This window comes from Cynocephalus volans, chromosome 9 (assembly GCF_027409185.1).
Source record: "Cynocephalus volans isolate mCynVol1 chromosome 9, mCynVol1.pri, whole genome shotgun sequence".
NCBI classification, from domain to species: domain Eukaryota; kingdom Metazoa; phylum Chordata; class Mammalia; order Dermoptera; family Cynocephalidae; genus Cynocephalus; species Cynocephalus volans.
The window spans coordinates 81,818,915-81,835,687 of NC_084468.1; the positions used below are offsets into that span (position 1 = coordinate 81,818,915).

A 16,773-nucleotide genomic window follows, 5' to 3' on the forward strand; every position below is an offset into this window, starting at 1 on the left:
GAGATCACTGAATGGTTTAAGTTTAAATTCTGAGTCCCTTACCCAAAGAAAAAAATTGCAGCACAATCTCTCCCCTTTTATCAGCTATGAATTGCAACGTCAATAGCTCTCACTGCAGTGAGACATCCTCTTAGAGTGTAGTAGTAAGTCAGCACTACACTATTTTTACCAATATTGTTGGAAAATGTTTGTTCTTAGAATCTACTCATAAATTTTGCATGTGTTAGAAGATACGGTAAGGTTGAAGATTCCCAAGTTCATTTCTGGCTACTCAGTTGACAGCATTCATTAAACACTGCTCCTGCTTTTCCCTCCCTAATCCTCCACTGTGGACTAAAGAATCAATTCCTTAAGATAATGAATGATGACAGTGGGGTTGATGGGGTAACTGGCAGCTCATTCTTAGTGTCCAATAGACCTTTCATTTTGAGCAACAGTGACCTAGATCTTTTATAAATGAAATGTTTAAATTACTTGGTGGGTACTGGATTTCACCTCTTTTTTTCCCCTTACTTTCTATTTTGAGCAAAAATTCCAAATGTACTGAAACATTACAAGAAAGGTACAATGACTCCTCTTGTAAACCTTTTACCTAAGATGGACCAAATCCTTAGCATTTTACTATACCTGTTTTCTCTGTCCCCCTATGTGTGTATATATGTGTATATGTACATACATACATTTATTAGTAGTAAATTTAGTACCATCTGTAGCATTTTTGGTGAATTTTTTTTACATAACCATGGCATAATTATAAAATTCAGGATATTTTACATTCATAAATTACTATTATCTAACATACAGCTCACATTCAGATCATGCCAATTGTCTCAGTATTGTTCTTTACAGCAATTTTTTAAAAATCTAAGGTCTAATCCAGGATACACAGATCATGAATTCTATGCCTTTTTAAAGAAAAAAATATTTATTATACCTACAATTAGAAATTGCAAGTGATACCATTGTGTGTAAAGATCATTAATCTCATCCTCATGATACCAACAAAACAATATTAAAATTATTAGAGGAAAATTTAATCTAATTGTTTATGCAATTTCAGTTATGTACCTAGGACTATCCAAAATCCTGAAGTATTTATAAAAGCTGTATGTCTCTTAGGCTCAGATATCTCACAGTATAGATGCTGAAGCAGATTTAATGCCCAAATACAATTGGCTAATAAGCAACTGTTACATCAGTCAGATATTGCTGCAAAACAAGACACTCTTAAACTTAGTGGCTTAAGACAATTACTTTTTAGCTAGCAATTCTATGAGTTGGCAATGCCAGCTGGCAATGTCAGTTGGCCAGTACTTCTATGGGTCTTGCCTGGGCTCAAACATGCAGCTGCAATCTGCTGGTTGTGTTGGCTGAGGGCTAGCGATTCTAAAATAGCCACACTCACAAGACTGGCAATTGGTGCTTGCTGTTGGTCAGCGCTAGCCCTGCAATGGGGCACAGGCATGGCTGGGCCACATGTCTCCATCAGAATAGGTTAAGCTTTTGCTTATGGATGTCTCCGGGTTCTCACAAGCAAAGCAGCAAGAGAAGCCAAGCCCCGGTGCACAGCACTTCTGAAATCTCTTTTTGCATCACATTTGCTTATTGCTTCTTTGGACAAATTATGTCAAATGGTCAAGTCCAGAGTCATTGTAGGGAGGTCTATCCATGGGCATGTATAAAGGAGGCATGATAAATTGGGGTCATTACTGCAACAATCTACCCCAACAGTATACAATTTTATTAGAATGAGATCAATGAGCAACATCATGGAGTAAGTATTATTTTGTAACTTCATTTTATAAAAAATCAAGTACTAAAAGATATGGTATAGTCAAAACGGACTATAGAAATTATGAGACAACATTATTAAGGCTGTAATAGTTTAAGAACCTCAAGGAAAGAGTGGCATGTAATGGCTCTCAGAGAATGGACAGGAATTGGATATGTAGGGAAGAATGTGTGGACAGAGGGTTTTAGGAGTGGGTAAGTGAGGTAATATAACTTGAGAAAAGACATAGGCTGACAACATGACGTAGGTGTGGGATAGTGAAGGAACAGACTTAGGAAGAGTAGATGGCCCATCAGGAATACTAGAAAATAAAATTATGTAAAATCAGTGTAAATTATTTAAAGATCAGGCATAGTTTAGAATTGTTGGAGCTCCATGGCATCAACCATATTTTAGGAAGAATCATTTAGCAACAGAATTATAGATAGATGAGGGCAGAGCTGAACAGTAAAAACCAGATATACATTTATTACAATAATCCAAATTAAAGTACTAACATTGACAATCAAGAGACGGAGACAAATAAAGGAAACATTAAATGAGAAGAATGAAAAGGAACACATTTGAGACATATTTTAAACAGAAAATATTGGAATTTTTAAGCTATAAATTTAGACTCAATGCCTGTTTCCTCCCCTATTCCTTTCTTTTTGCATCATAGTCTCTCATAAATGTGAATAGAACTAAAGTACCACTACTTCTTAAGTGTTTTAGAAGCAATTGCCTCAGATTTAGGTGTTCCCCGTACAACTTGCCACATTTTCTGCCTCTGAATACTCTGTGCTTTGTCCATTTCATTAAATTATGATGCTCAGAATACAGTATCTCACATGTGCCTGATCGGGGCAGAACACAGCACTGATCTGAATATCACACTTACATTAATGCAGTCCACATCTTCATTACATGTTTTCCCGTCATATCACATGATCAGTCCTTTTATTATTATTATTATTCTCTTTTTCTTTCTTTCTTTCTTTTTTTGGAAGCCAGACAGTACAGGGATTGAACCCTGAACATCAGTGTTGTCAGCACCAAGCTCTAAACAATTGAGCTGACCAGCCAGCCCCTCTGTGTGTGTGTGTGATCAGTTCATATTTATCCTACAAAAGTCAATTAACCGTCAAATATTTTTATAAACCATGCTCTAAAAATATTTTAAAATTAAACAAAAATTCATGCCCATTAAAATTTAAAAGAGACACATTCTAGACATGGGCAACCTTTTAAAAATCTTTAGAGATAATTTTAAATCTGTAAGAGTGACTTTTTTTAGTATTATGTAGCTGCCATTATGTAGTCCTATAATGTGTGGATGCACAATTGAATGCAATATTCAGTATAAATTATGTTCTTTTACTAATGTACTGAATTTACAGGAACAATTCTAAAACCTCTATTCTGTTCCTTTTTTTTTTTTCTTTTGTATTTTAAGCGGTTTTATTTCCATGGGGAAACATTTGTTGAATGAGAAAAGTATCCATGGGAAAGTGACAAGGAATCTTTCAGAAAGTCCTGAGAGTCGTGGTACCTGCTCTGTATTTTCCTTTTTTTTTCATAATGAGAAATGAGTTTTGAGCTTGATTTCAATCTCCCATAACGAAGTCTTTCAAAGCAAATGAACAATAGTTACATAGTCAACAAATTACACAACATATATAAAGATTATTATACCCTAAAACAATTATGTAAAGTTAATGTTTGATTAAAACATTTATATCAATGGTGCTTTGTAGATTGCTTTACAGTCTTTCCCCCCACCCCAATTCTTTAAAAAGATCAACAAAATTTGCAAACCTTTATCTAGACTGACCAAGGAAAAAAGAGAGAAGACAGAAATTATTAAAATCAGAAATAAAGTAGGGTCATGGTAGAGCAGTTGCTTCTGTCACGCTGGAGTGGGCTTTGAGGAGAGAGATGTCCTCTTTTTCCAGTCTCTGCTGGTGACTCTCCTTGTGTCACTGCAGTTGAGCATCTGGTGGGCCACCTGCACGGTCGCTGTGGCTACTGCTGTGGCGTCGAGCCACTTTTGTGACAGCTGTGGCTGTGGCGGGAGCTGTGGAGGGCCATCGGCGGGGAAGTGGTCTCGGGGTGCTGCTTGCCTGCGGCCAGGCGGGGGAGGCTGCCCCTGGCTCCTGCCTAGGCCCCCGGGCGTGCTCTGTTTCTTGCCTGCATCTGGGCAGAAGGCGCTGCCCTCGGCTCCTCTACTTCTGTTCTTAACATAAACTTTATCCCTAGAGAGCAAGGAATTTGAAGTCATGAGTTAGGCATCTACTAGAAATTCAGACTTCTGGACACTCATGTAACATGACAATGTGCTCACTACTACACATGGCATTGCAGTGACAATTAGTCCTGCCATGTCATTTTAATGACCTGGAAAACAAAAACTTTCGGTGATGGTTTACCAGCATTTCATCTTCTTACAAGCGAGGCAGTAAATAAATACGACACTTTAAGAACAGGTGTAAGTGAGGCACACAGCACAGAGGGAGATACACTCCTCCCCCACCACAGACATATATGCAGTTTTATTTAATATTGTAACTCCTTTAGCCTATAATTTTCTTTTTAAAACTTTGCTAAATATTGAAAATCATCTCATCTCAAATGACCAGTGAGTCAAGCATGTAAGATCAAAGAATTATTTTTCTAGTAAATAAAACATAATTACTCTTTGGCATTTATGGTAAAATATGTACTATAAATTTCATGTTTGTACATATCACCTATATTAAAAGCTTCCACGGGAGTAAGAACTATCTTACTATCTTTAACATTTTGTTAAATGTAAAAATCCATGATAGCAACCAAAGAAATCCACAACATATAAAAATAGAGAGAGAACATGTGCCTTTGACAAGGGAGAGGAAATACTTTTGTGATATGAAAATGAGACGTGATTGACAATTTTCAAAAATGGTTCTCTGCCTAAATGGAAGAGGAAACTTCACAGGGAATTGTCTAGAGCACCTGAGGTGAGAGGTAGGGAGGGCACCACTAGAGGGCGCGAGGCCCCTCACTTGCCATAACTAGCTTCACCTTAAGTCTAATTTCCTACACCTACAGTGTTTAATATTTCTTCCAGCTAATGCTTGATCATTTTTCTTCCTCCACAGTAAATATCTGCTTTGTGGTTTCACTAACTTTGAAATCCCACAAATTTAGAGGTATAATAGCTGAGAGTGTAAGATTGAATAGAACATTTAGAGTGTTTTTATTGTTTTATTGTTGTTTTCGTCAAATAACTTGGAAATAAGGTGACACCTAGGATTTGGGAGAGAAATCGTTTGTCACACCAAGTACTACGCATACAAGTAAAGTTTAGTCTGTGGCCTGGCAAATGCTAGTTAGGACTGCTTCTTCTCAAGGCACACTTGGCCCTTCATTTTAGCACACTGGCAGCTGCAACAAGAGAGCCCCTTTGCCCAAAATAGCTCTCCACCAGCCTGTCACTTCGCCTGAATCCATTAAGACAGTGGTTCCCAATCTTTCAAAGTGAGCGCCCTTGACGAGCAAATTTTCACATACCCCCATGTGATAATTCTCAAACCCTTAAAATCGGTAGATTAAAATATACTCATGTATAATATCAAAAAGATATTTAAAAGTAGCACCTTTCAGTACTGTATTAGTCACAACAGCATATATTTAAAGGTAGCAGTACAAACATACGAAATATATTATTTAGTCAGTCAACAGTTAAAGTTCATTGCCTTATCAGATTCAAAAACACCTGATGTAAACCTATAGTCTACATCTTACCTACAGCACAAGGTCTGGGGTCTGCAAAGATGGCATCATTGAATCTAGGTATTATCCCATTAAACCTCCACTTTTAAGATGAAAACATTTTATTTTCTGGTCAGATTTTTTTTTTTAAAAACCTCACCAACCATGTATCTTTCTGCATACAATTAAGAACGGCCCCCCTTCCTGGCATTCATCAATTAACACACCTGACATATATACGTTCGTTTGTAGCTGCCTACATACGACCTTCTTGCAAAGATTTACCAAGGTTAAAGTTTTTAAAATATCAGAGAAGTTTGATCTTTTAAAGACGTCAATTCCAAATACAGTGTGTCTGTATGACCTGAGCAACTTTCTTTGGTGTCCTGAGTACATTACGTGCATTCTTAGCTCAAATTTCCTGCGAGTTTTGACATCATAGATGAAATATCTGCTGGCACTATTAAAAGAATATCTGGCATCATGTAGCTCTGAAGGGAGCCAAGATTCCATAGCGCATGTTAGCTGACAGCAAAACTCCACCATTCAATTCTGGGAAAAGTCAAATTGTATCTTTTACGAAAGTAACTTACTATATATACACTGCTCTTGTTTCTTGTTGGACTTCATCAACAAAAGGACAAAACTTTAATTAAATAAAATGCATAATTACAAATCCATGCTAGTTTAATTATTGTCAAAGTAAGATAACAAATATAATAGTGATCATATACAGTGTTCAACTGAAGAAAACAAACTTACTCACAAGACAGCATTCAATTCCTATGTTAATTAAGAAGCCATCATGTAATATGGAGGAAATTAATTGATTATACTTTTCTATGCCTCAAGGTTATTTTACTATAAAAATAGAAGTGGCTATTTTTACTCTTGTCAAATATTCTTACTCTTGTCAAATAAAGAAGGGGGTCTACGGGTCAAAGGCTAACAACGGAAAGAGCTAGAAGCTTGTCCATAACCCATGCGAGTGCTTCCCACCCTTTTTAAGGGAAAGGTCTTCTTTTGAACATCATAACTCCACAGTCTTTCCCATGTGGTGGTAGTGCTCAGTCAGATAATTCTGGTTTGTATGTGCATTTGTGGGCCCTTCTCAGTAGATAGAACCTTCTGGAATTTGGACCCCACAGGCTGTGAAAAGCTGATCTGAGCTAACTTTCATTTTCTGAGATCCAGAGAGATGAAGTGATTTGTACAAAATCACATGATTAACTGGGTCAGCTAGAGCTAAAATACAAGCCTCTTCAAGCTTTGTCTCATATGATTTCCACTACCCTAAAATTACAGATGAAAGTACATAAAATCATGGAAAGAACATTCCTTTGCTAATACAGAGAACTATATTTTCAGGCAAATTGATCAGCTAAGTGCCAGAAGCACTACTACACTTTATATCTGGAAACTCAGAAGGGTGCTCAGGATACTTATAAATAGAATTGTTGCAAATGGTTTGATGTCAGTCTTAAGGCATAAATAATGTTGAGCAGGTGTCAAACCCGGGCCTGGCTCTATTTGATATTTTCATCAGTGACCTAGATAAGACATTGGCAACCTATAGAGCCAAAATGTCTCAAAAGAATTTTACATTTTAAGAGGGCTTCTAGTGTCTCCTGCCCACAACTTGCCATTCCTCCTTTTCTTCTACAACCAAGTTCCATTTCATGCTCATAGCACAATTGATCTCAACTAGGAGTTAGATTACTTAATTAATTACCACTAAGCTATGAGTAACTAATATAACAGCTCTTCCAAATGTTTTAGAGATCTTTAATTTTTTAAGATGAGTTTATCCAAAAGAATACTATTTAGTGGGTGGAGATGTGCATCTCTATGCCACTTACAGATTTTGAATATTTCTTCCTGCCAAGCATAACAACAACTCATCTAAGTTCATGAACATTTTTTAAATTCTTAAAAATTTTGAAATCACGACATTCTTTCTTGCTGAGCCTGAACTAAACCTCCGAACCTTTCTCTATATAATTCTTCAGGCAGCCACTAGCAATTGATCAATGAGAATCAATTGGCACATGCAATGAAACTTATTTGCCATTTCTTATTAATATAATGTGAATATATTCCTGTTTGTAGGTAATGATATCGCTCTCAAAAACACCTCCCTCTAGCTTATTTTACAGAAAAAAAAAGAAAGAAAAAAGCTGAGATTATATATATATTTTTTGTTGTTGCTGTTCTTCACTCCATGTTACTGATTAACTGTGCTGAAGCTTGAAGAAATAGAACACATCAGCAGCTTCAGTTGGATCAAAGAGACAGCAAATTCTTCCATCAGGATTACTTAGATCTAAAAGTTATTTCTGGAGGTAACAAAAATGCCTGTGGTGGTGCAGAATTTTGTAAAGCAGAGTTTTAGCCATTTGTAGTATATTCTTAATGAATATACCTACCACTATGTTTTTTAAAAATAAAAACAATGCCCATTAGACAGAAAACCACAAGGGCTTACAAATGAGACTAAGTAGAAGCAGTCACAAGTCAAGAAAGTAGACTGTCTCACACAGACTTTGCTGTTAAAAATACTGCAGTGATGTATTTTTAAAGGCAGGCAAGGGAAAATGTCCATAAATAGCTCTAGGATGTTTAGCCAAGAACTGAAGATGCCAGTAAAAATATCAAATTGACCATCCTTAGAAATATGTATTTCAAATATAGTTAATACTTAAAAAGGCAAAAATAAGAAACTGAATTATGGCAATATTTACGTGTGTAGTTATTTTCTCTTTGCTATATTCTGTATTTTTCTAATTTTTCATTGTTTCTTTCCCTATTTGCATATCCTATAACTGTCCTCATCCCAAATTTTATTTTCATTCACCATTGATTTAAATATTTTATTTCTTTTTTGCTCTTGAGTGTGGATTTTTTAAAATCTTATCCCAGAAAATTTCCCTTCTGAATTTCAAATCATCACTGCCTAACAGTCAATTTATTTTTAAGGAAAAATAATTCAAATGGATGCGAGGGGTTAGGAGGGGAAATGTGACCTTTCTGAGACTAGAAATCCATAACAATAAGACGCCCTTCATCCTGATAGAAGCTTCCTTTGGTGTTAACTGTCGGCACTCAACCATGAACTATGACTTGGCAGCTGTGCTCTCTAACCCTAACTCAGGTTTGTGACGTTTCACATTTTTTTCCCTTGAGAACAGCCAATGCTGAGCTGGTGCAATACCACCAAGCAGAGATCTTTGAAGAAGTTCCTAGTCAAGCCCGTATGAGAAATATGGCAGTTGGTCATGGCAGCTAGAGAAGTATGCACAGCTCTTCTTAATTCAGCAGCAACCACGGTGGTGAGGACCAGGCTTTGCAGCCCTCTCTGATAGCCTTCTCCCACATTAGTCTGAGAAAGAGAGCTAAGAAGAAACTGAGATGGCAGTCAGCAACATTTCAGAATCATGCTCTGATTCATAGGAACTTCTAATGTATTAAGAAAGATAACTATATATTTGCTTGGAAAGCCAATTAATTGGACAGTTACTTGGGTTATAAATCTTAAAACTGAAAACCTTCTTAAATCAAAGTCTTAAACGTGTTTCAACTCCCTCCTCTGATGAACTCAGGAGAGTCACTTTTGCTCTTAATTTATGCCTGAGTTAGAGAATGGAGCAAAGAAGAGGAGGAGGAACAGGGCCAGAGTTCAGAGGCAAGATCAAGGCTTAGCTTGAGTCATCTTTCTAGTCTTTTTTCGTTGAGGAAGCTATCTTGTTTGTATTTTCTCTAGACACAGACGATACTCTCCCGTGTCTTAAAGCATACATTCTTGTCCTCACTAATATCATTTTAATATACTAAACATGTAAATTCTTCCTTATGTTCCAATTTTCTTTATGCCTCTACTCTCACAGTTCTTTACTAGTTACTACAGTAGGGGTAATCTTAGCTAACAATTTTAGAGAATACATTAAATTTTAATGTAAAAATATTCTTCTCAAAATTCTTCTAACAAATGATCCATGTCATTTCTTCCAACGCTCTACCACTGAAAGCTGCAAAAGAGGTTAAGAGTCAATAAAAGCCCCCTTTTCCTGTTTGCCTTAGTCATTGCATTTCCAAAATTCTTTTTGGGAATTTCAATGTAAACAAGAAAGAGTTTGGAATGATTTTTACATCATGCTCCTTAAACCTCTGAGCCTCATAAACATTTCTAGGGTTATGTAGAGGTATGTAGAATGATCACAGATGGATTTCATTTGCTCTCCTATTTCTTCTGTAGTCTAACTTAAGATTGAGATTCAGGGACATGGAAAATTAGCCTTACTATTTGGAAATGCTGATCGAATGACATATACTCAGTTTAAGAAGGCTGTTTCATGACTCACCGACAATTATTTGGGGACATATTTGATAACTTAGAGTGAGCTGTGTTAGTCTTCAAAACACAGTATGGAAAAGTTACTGCTTTACTTCTGGCAAAGCATATTCTTATACACATGACAAGAGGGAAAATAGTGAGGAATTTTAAATACCAAAACACTGTCACACATAACCTTACATGTACTACCAGCTGATTAGAGAATGCTACTATTGGGTGTGAACGCTGCTTGTTTCACATGCAAAATGTGTCTAGCAAACAATGCTGGGAACAGAGCCACGAAATGTCATTTCTCTCACTTCATACTTCCATAGCAAGTCTCCATCTCCATAGTGAGTCTCTTTCCCCTGTGGTGCCCTCTGACTAATCCACCCACTCAAAATTGTTCCTGTTTACACTGTAAAAGAATGGTATGTAAAAAACCTTTACCACTTGGCAAAAATACCCAACATAAAGCTTTGAACATACAGACATGTACTAAGTGTCATTTTGAAAATCTTTTAAAATCGATAACCCTTTATGAATCTCACACATCTTGAAAAGAAAGAACCCAAAGCTTAAACCAGAGACTTGACTATCCATTATAAAATATTACCATCAGAGAGTACTGGATCTGAGTGCAAGATTCAAAGTCTTAAAGATTTTACCCCATTTAACACACAGGTTACTTAGTCCTCTAATCCACAGAATCAATATCAACACTTCAGAAGAATTGATCATGACTTGGCAGAACCTTTTCTTAGCTTGTGAAATTGATCTTCCGTCTGACCTAGATTATTGAACTCTGTAGAATACATTATTAGGCAAGAGCAAAAGTTTGTTTCTGAAATCTGAATAAAAAATAAACATTCACTCATACAGTAGGTGACAATGCATGATCATTCCACTTATATAAACAAACTGCCCTCAACTAAGAAGTCCAGAAACACCTTTAAATGATAGTATCTGCAAAAGGTCAACTAGTTAGTGTTTATTTTACTTTCTTCCTTCTGGAGGAATTTTAAAAACCATCATTTTTGTTTTTTAAATACTTTATGTAGCTCTCAATAAATGAGGAATTGTTTGGATGTCTGTACAGAGGCTTTGCTTTGAAGCAATTATATTGTTTTCACTTTCCCTCTACTAAGGGGTGGATTCTCATCCTGCTGTTTCAGAGAAAAATTAGAAAAATATTTAAATAAATCTGTTTGTCTGGTGTACTGTCTCCAACACACTTGCAGTTCTGCAAGATATCACCATTGAGTCAAACTGACCACGGCAAGCACAAACTTCTTCATATCAGTTTTAGGCTGTACCAAATCTACCACCACTCTCTACCATTACATTTGCCAGTGATGCCACTGTCCTGCCATTATCCATTATAAAACCTCAAAGTCACTGTTGATTGCTCCTAGTTATATTTTGCCTCCTTTACCTTTGTGATTACCAGAGGTTGCTGGCTCTTTTTACTGGTTTCTCTCTGACACGTACCAATTTCCACTGGGAGCACTTCCTTTTACAAGCCTGTGTAATTCACCACTTGACTATTAGAATCTTTTGCCCTCCAGCTTCTCTTCCCTTTAATCATCCTAAATGCTATTTGTCTTATAACAATATATAAGAAAACAATTATAACTGTAAGACACAGTTAACAATAAATGTAAGGTATCATTATTGTACAATCTTAGTAAGCAATTAATATCAACGAAGCTTTGTTCTTACTCTCTGACACGCAATGCAGCTGAGACCGGGCCTGGAAGGTGAGGTCTGGGTGCTTGGCTCCCAGCCCAGGATGCTGGCCCTATAGGAGGGGGTCACATGAAGAATTCACTTCCAGGATCACACCAGAGCTGGTTCACTCAAGGACACAGATCAGTGATTATGCTGAGCCAGGAGGGAGTCCAACTGTAAGTCTGTTCAAAGAAATGAGGGGACAGACTTATGGACAGCAAGGCCTCAAAGTTTGAGCTCAGACTTCAGCAAAATCAAAGGCAGTAGGATGAAGTAGGAGGGGAGCAACAAAGCAGGAAAAGATGGGATGAAGTTTGAAGGAACAGGCAGGCCTACCTATCGATACCCCTATACTCTGTAGCTCCCCTGGTCCTTCGTTTCACCCACCACTCACCCATCCACTCACCCTGGACATTCAGCCCAAAGACTGTGCTTTTTTTCTCACTTACTTTCTTCTTCCCTCTCCCTCCTTTTTATTATGTTCATCTACCAGCTTGTCTGGACTTTTTTTTTTTTAAAAAAAAACCTTTCTGTTTGCTTTGCCCATTCATTCTCCTGACTCTGCATAAGCAAAACCCCAAATCCAGTTTTACAAATACATAGCTCTTTTCAGATGGAGAGGAGGAGGGAAGGCTGGGACTCCTTACACCCAATATAGCACATGGGATTCTTGTCCCCACTGTACTATAATAATGTCTTGAACTGTTTTCCAATTTTTGAATTTTCTCAAGTGAGCTAAAAATTATTTGAGAAAAAAGAATGTTGTAATTACTGTCCTTACTTTTCTTTGTATCCTCTTAATAGCAAACATATAATAGCCATTCACAAATGCTTGTTGATAAATAGACTTATAATATATATTTTATTATAAATGTGTCAAAATGTTTTAGAAGAGTTTTATTATATATGCTACTGAACACTTAGCAGGAAATCCTGTTGGAGAAAGTGAAAAATTATGGGCTTACGTATAAAATTTAAAGAGCCAAGTGTAAAAGACAGGAAAATACATGAAGCAATGATTTTTTTAAATAACAATTTTATTTCAACAAATTTTATGTAATATAGTACATTATTGGGGAATCCTTTCTTTGTGCTATTCTTCTAGATGCTTTATATGTATATCTCATTTACTCCTCGCAACCCTAATAGGAGTATGAGGTAGGAACTGTGATTATGCATAACTTACTAATCAAGAAGCAGAAGCATGTAGCAATAACTCGTCCAAGTTCACCCAGGGAAATTTTATGGAGACAGGATTCAAACACAGGCAGTCTGACACCTAAGCCTGTGTTTTAACTTCTCTGCTGTACTACTGCTTCAATGTGGAAGGCACCTGAATGGAGAAAGTGTGGCCAACAAGTCTAGTCATCATATTCATGATGGTTACTGTCAACTTGACTGGGTCATGGGGTGCCCAAATATTTGGTCAAATACTATTCCAGGTGTTTCTGTGAGGGTGTTTTTGGATGTGATTAACATTTAAATTGGTAGACTGAGTGAAGCAGATTGCTCTCCTTCGGGTGGGTAGGCCTGAACCAATCAGTTGAAGGCCTAAGTAGAACAAAAAGGCTGGCCCTCTCCCTAGTGAGAGAGTTCCTCCTGCCTGTCCATTTTCAAACTGAAACAGTCACTCTTAATGGGTCTCCAGCCTGCCAGCCTTCAGACTGGAATTACACCATTAGCTTTTCTGGTCCTCAGGCCTTTACTCTGAAACTGGAACTACATCATCTGCTCTCCTGGGTCTCCAGCTCTCCATCTTACCCTGCAGATTTTGGGGCTGGTCAGCCTTCATAATCTCATGAGTCAACTCCATATAATAAATCTCTTTCTAAATACATATACATCCTATTGGTTCTGTTTCTCTGGAGAATCCTGATTAATACAATACTTTGTCTATGTATGCATGGGAAATGGAGACGCTTTTTGGAGAACCTTGGATTTTCTGATGAGGAAACTGAAGATACTATTTCATTATTATCCCCTTAAAGTGTAATGACATTATTTACATTACCTTATGCTATAACTTACTTTTCTGAGTTAAAGATTTTAGATGTTCACAGGAAAAATGACTCTGAATTTTAATTTTTTCAAATTATCAACTTAAATACTTAGGAGCTCAGCAACTAGTATTCATATCCCAATTTGGTCATATAATAAATACTTTAGAAACACAATTTTAGTAGTGATCTGTTGTGACTTGTTTAAGTCTACTAAAATGTGGAAATAATTTAGGATTTTTACCTGTCAGTTTAATAGTAGTCCATTCTAAGAGAAAAATTTCTTTTTTTTTACTATTCACTATGTTCATCCTCTAAAATATTTAATCTGTTTCTTTGTACCTTGATTTTGCTCTTAGTTTCAAATGGAAATACTGCACTCAGTTTTTTTTCTTAAGCAAGTCTTAACTATTCCCACATACTTTGCAGTTTTCATTTGTAGGTTTGATTGCCACATGAGCTTTTGCAGTTGGTTTTTCAAATTTGAAATTTTACACTTGGGAGGTATATAGTTAATTAATTAAGTATATAATCTCTTGTTGAAATAGCACCTCCAATTTCAACAATGGGTGATTCAGTTCCTTATGTAGTTATTTCAGGATAATTGGTTCTTCCTATTGATAAGCATGTTTTGACATGGAACTTATTCTTTCATGGTTAGCATTCTGAAGTCTAAATTGGATATTTTAAAAACTAGTTATTTCCTTTTCTTTATGGCATCTTTAAAAATGCTTTTGGAACATGAAGACTAGATAAATCTCAATAAAAAAATTAAAATTGGAACTCTTTGGGAATGTAAATTGATATGTTTATGGCTTCCTAAAGTTGTTATTCTACTAATACAATAATATGTATAAACTAGAGCCTCATTAGCTCTGATTACTCTCATCTTTGTCTTTTTAAAAATTAAATCAAATTAAATCCTTTTTTTAGATTTTTAAACTTTTATACCCCTCCTCCCCCATAACAGAAGGAGTTCAAAGCAAAAGGATTGCTTGATAGTATAAAGTAGAGATTAAAACAGTAATGTCTGAATATCTGAAAAGGTAGAAAGAAAAAACATCCTATTTCCATGCCATTAAACAGCAACATTCTGTACAGTTGGTTGGACCAACCATAGATTTCTGAGTTTTTTAAATCTTATACTCACGTATCTAAACTTTCTTATAAAATTATAAACACATATAACTAATTAACTGATAGTTGAATATAGATATTTACTCTAATAAAAATATAACTACTTAAATTTAAAAGTATCTTATGTAACTACAGATTTTTTAAATGATTCTCCCAGTTAACTGGGGGATAGGGGTATCTAAATAAATTAGAGACTTATCCAGCCTTGCTAATTATTGTGCACCACAAAGGAATTCAAATTGCATAATTTTCTATTGTCACTATTTATAACTTTACTATATCACTCTCTCCATATGAGAGTTTTAGGAAATTTGTTTTTAATATCACGGATACAATCTTCAGTGTGCTCTTATTTTTTTTCAATCACAGATTTTCCAAATGTGATCCTTTACAATTCATTCATATTCTTTCTCCCTTTCTGTCACCCCCACTTCCCTCCCAAAAAGGCCACATCCTAAACTTATTCTTTTCTTCAGAGCATTTATTTTCCCAATCAGCATTTTCTTTCTAGTGCAATTTGTTTACTTTATAACTTGTGTAACGAAGTTGTTTTTCATTTGCAAGTTCCAAGTATTAGCTAGATAAAACTCTAGAGCAATATTGAAAACATATATGGGCATGTATATGTGTGCTGAGGATACAGCTGTAACTTTCTTGTAAGTTGTTTTGTATGGTGTCCAGTTCAAATAGAGGAGTGGTTTAAATAATTAACCTAGTTCATTAGCCTAGAATTGGATCCCTCTTTGAGACACAAAGGAATGGACCTGGTATTGGAAGTGAAACTAGCATTTTACTTTGTGATTAATAGAACAGAATGATGTGCTTGACTATTTTTTAAAATGTAGGATTGAGGCCTAAACTCAGAGTCATGTGGAGCTCAATTGGAGAATAGTTTGGAAAAACTATTAGCATAGTTTGACTATAATCTGCAGTTTTCAAACATTCCATAGGACTTTAATCTTAAGAACTAGCCACTTTGACAGACAATTTGTAAGATAAGACCCATTAGTAGCACTACAGCTTAAAGGTGAAGGCACAGAAAACATTTCCTCTCTCTGGTTATCTATTCTTTGACAAGATTAGGTGGGCCATTGGGGGCTTCAGTAATCTTCTGCATTGAACCACGAGTCAGATCACAAACCACAAAACTATTAATATATCTGAACTATCCTCTTTATTTTAAAATTGATAATAACTAGGGGTTTGTATGGAAAAAAGAATTTTATTTCTTTACTTTATTAATGATCCATTTAAAATTAACCATTGTAATCTTTGCAGAAAACATTCTGGTATATCTTTAGGAAGAAATGATTAATAAAAAGTTTTAGAACTACAATTACTCTTCAGTGATGGTGCATCTCAGGTATAATAGAACGCTTTCTAAACTATTAAATAGATTACATCAGCAAAATATATAGGAGATGGAGTAATAGTACTCGCTACTATTAATTCTCAGTATATCAGGCACTGAGCAAAGCACGGTACTTTTTATAAGCCTTATAAAAACCTCTAAGGTAAGAATTAATATTCACATTATACAGATAAGAAAATTATATCTCAGTCACACATGTAGTAGATGATTAGTCAGGGACTCAAACCAAGGTCTGATTGACTCCCAAGCCCAAACCTCTAACTTTACACTGAACTGCCTTATCACAATAGATGTTCTCAACATCAGTCTCATAAAGACACATAAATAGCAGAAAGAATACAAATCTTTTTGGTTTTGAAATATATCTCATTATGTGAGTAGTTGGAAAAGAACTAGGAGCTGTGGGAGGGAAGGACAGCACATTGAGGTAGCATTAGCTAAAGTAACAGGCAAATCCCCTCAAACATAATGGCTTTTTTTTTTTTTTTTTTTTTTCTCATATTGAACACAGGGATTCCTGATATCAGTGGGCAGCTTTAGTACAAGTGGTAATTCAGTTCTTTCCTTCTCATGGCTTTGCCATCTTCAACACATGACTTTCAAGAGTGTCCAAATAGATTGTGAATCAGAAGATTTTATGGGCCAGGTCTGGGAGTGGCACCTATCTCTTCTGCTCATTTTT

General features: G+C 35.9%; 1 protein-coding gene across 2 annotated transcripts in view; it reads right to left on the reverse strand.

The window, feature by feature from the left end:
• The window catches only part of HPGDS (hematopoietic prostaglandin D synthase), a 134,261-nt gene that overhangs the window by 94,786 nt on the left and 22,702 nt on the right, over positions 1-16,773 (reverse strand). Inside the window, exon 2 of one of the 2 annotated variants that reach the window (XR_010024424.1) lies at positions 1,959-4,026. The exons of the other annotated variant lie outside the window; for it this stretch is intronic. The gene's annotated coding sequence lies outside the window, so the exon portion shown is untranslated. Of the gene's footprint in view, positions 1-1,958; positions 4,027-16,773 lie in introns of those variants that run through there. 2 annotated transcript variants of the gene reach the window in all.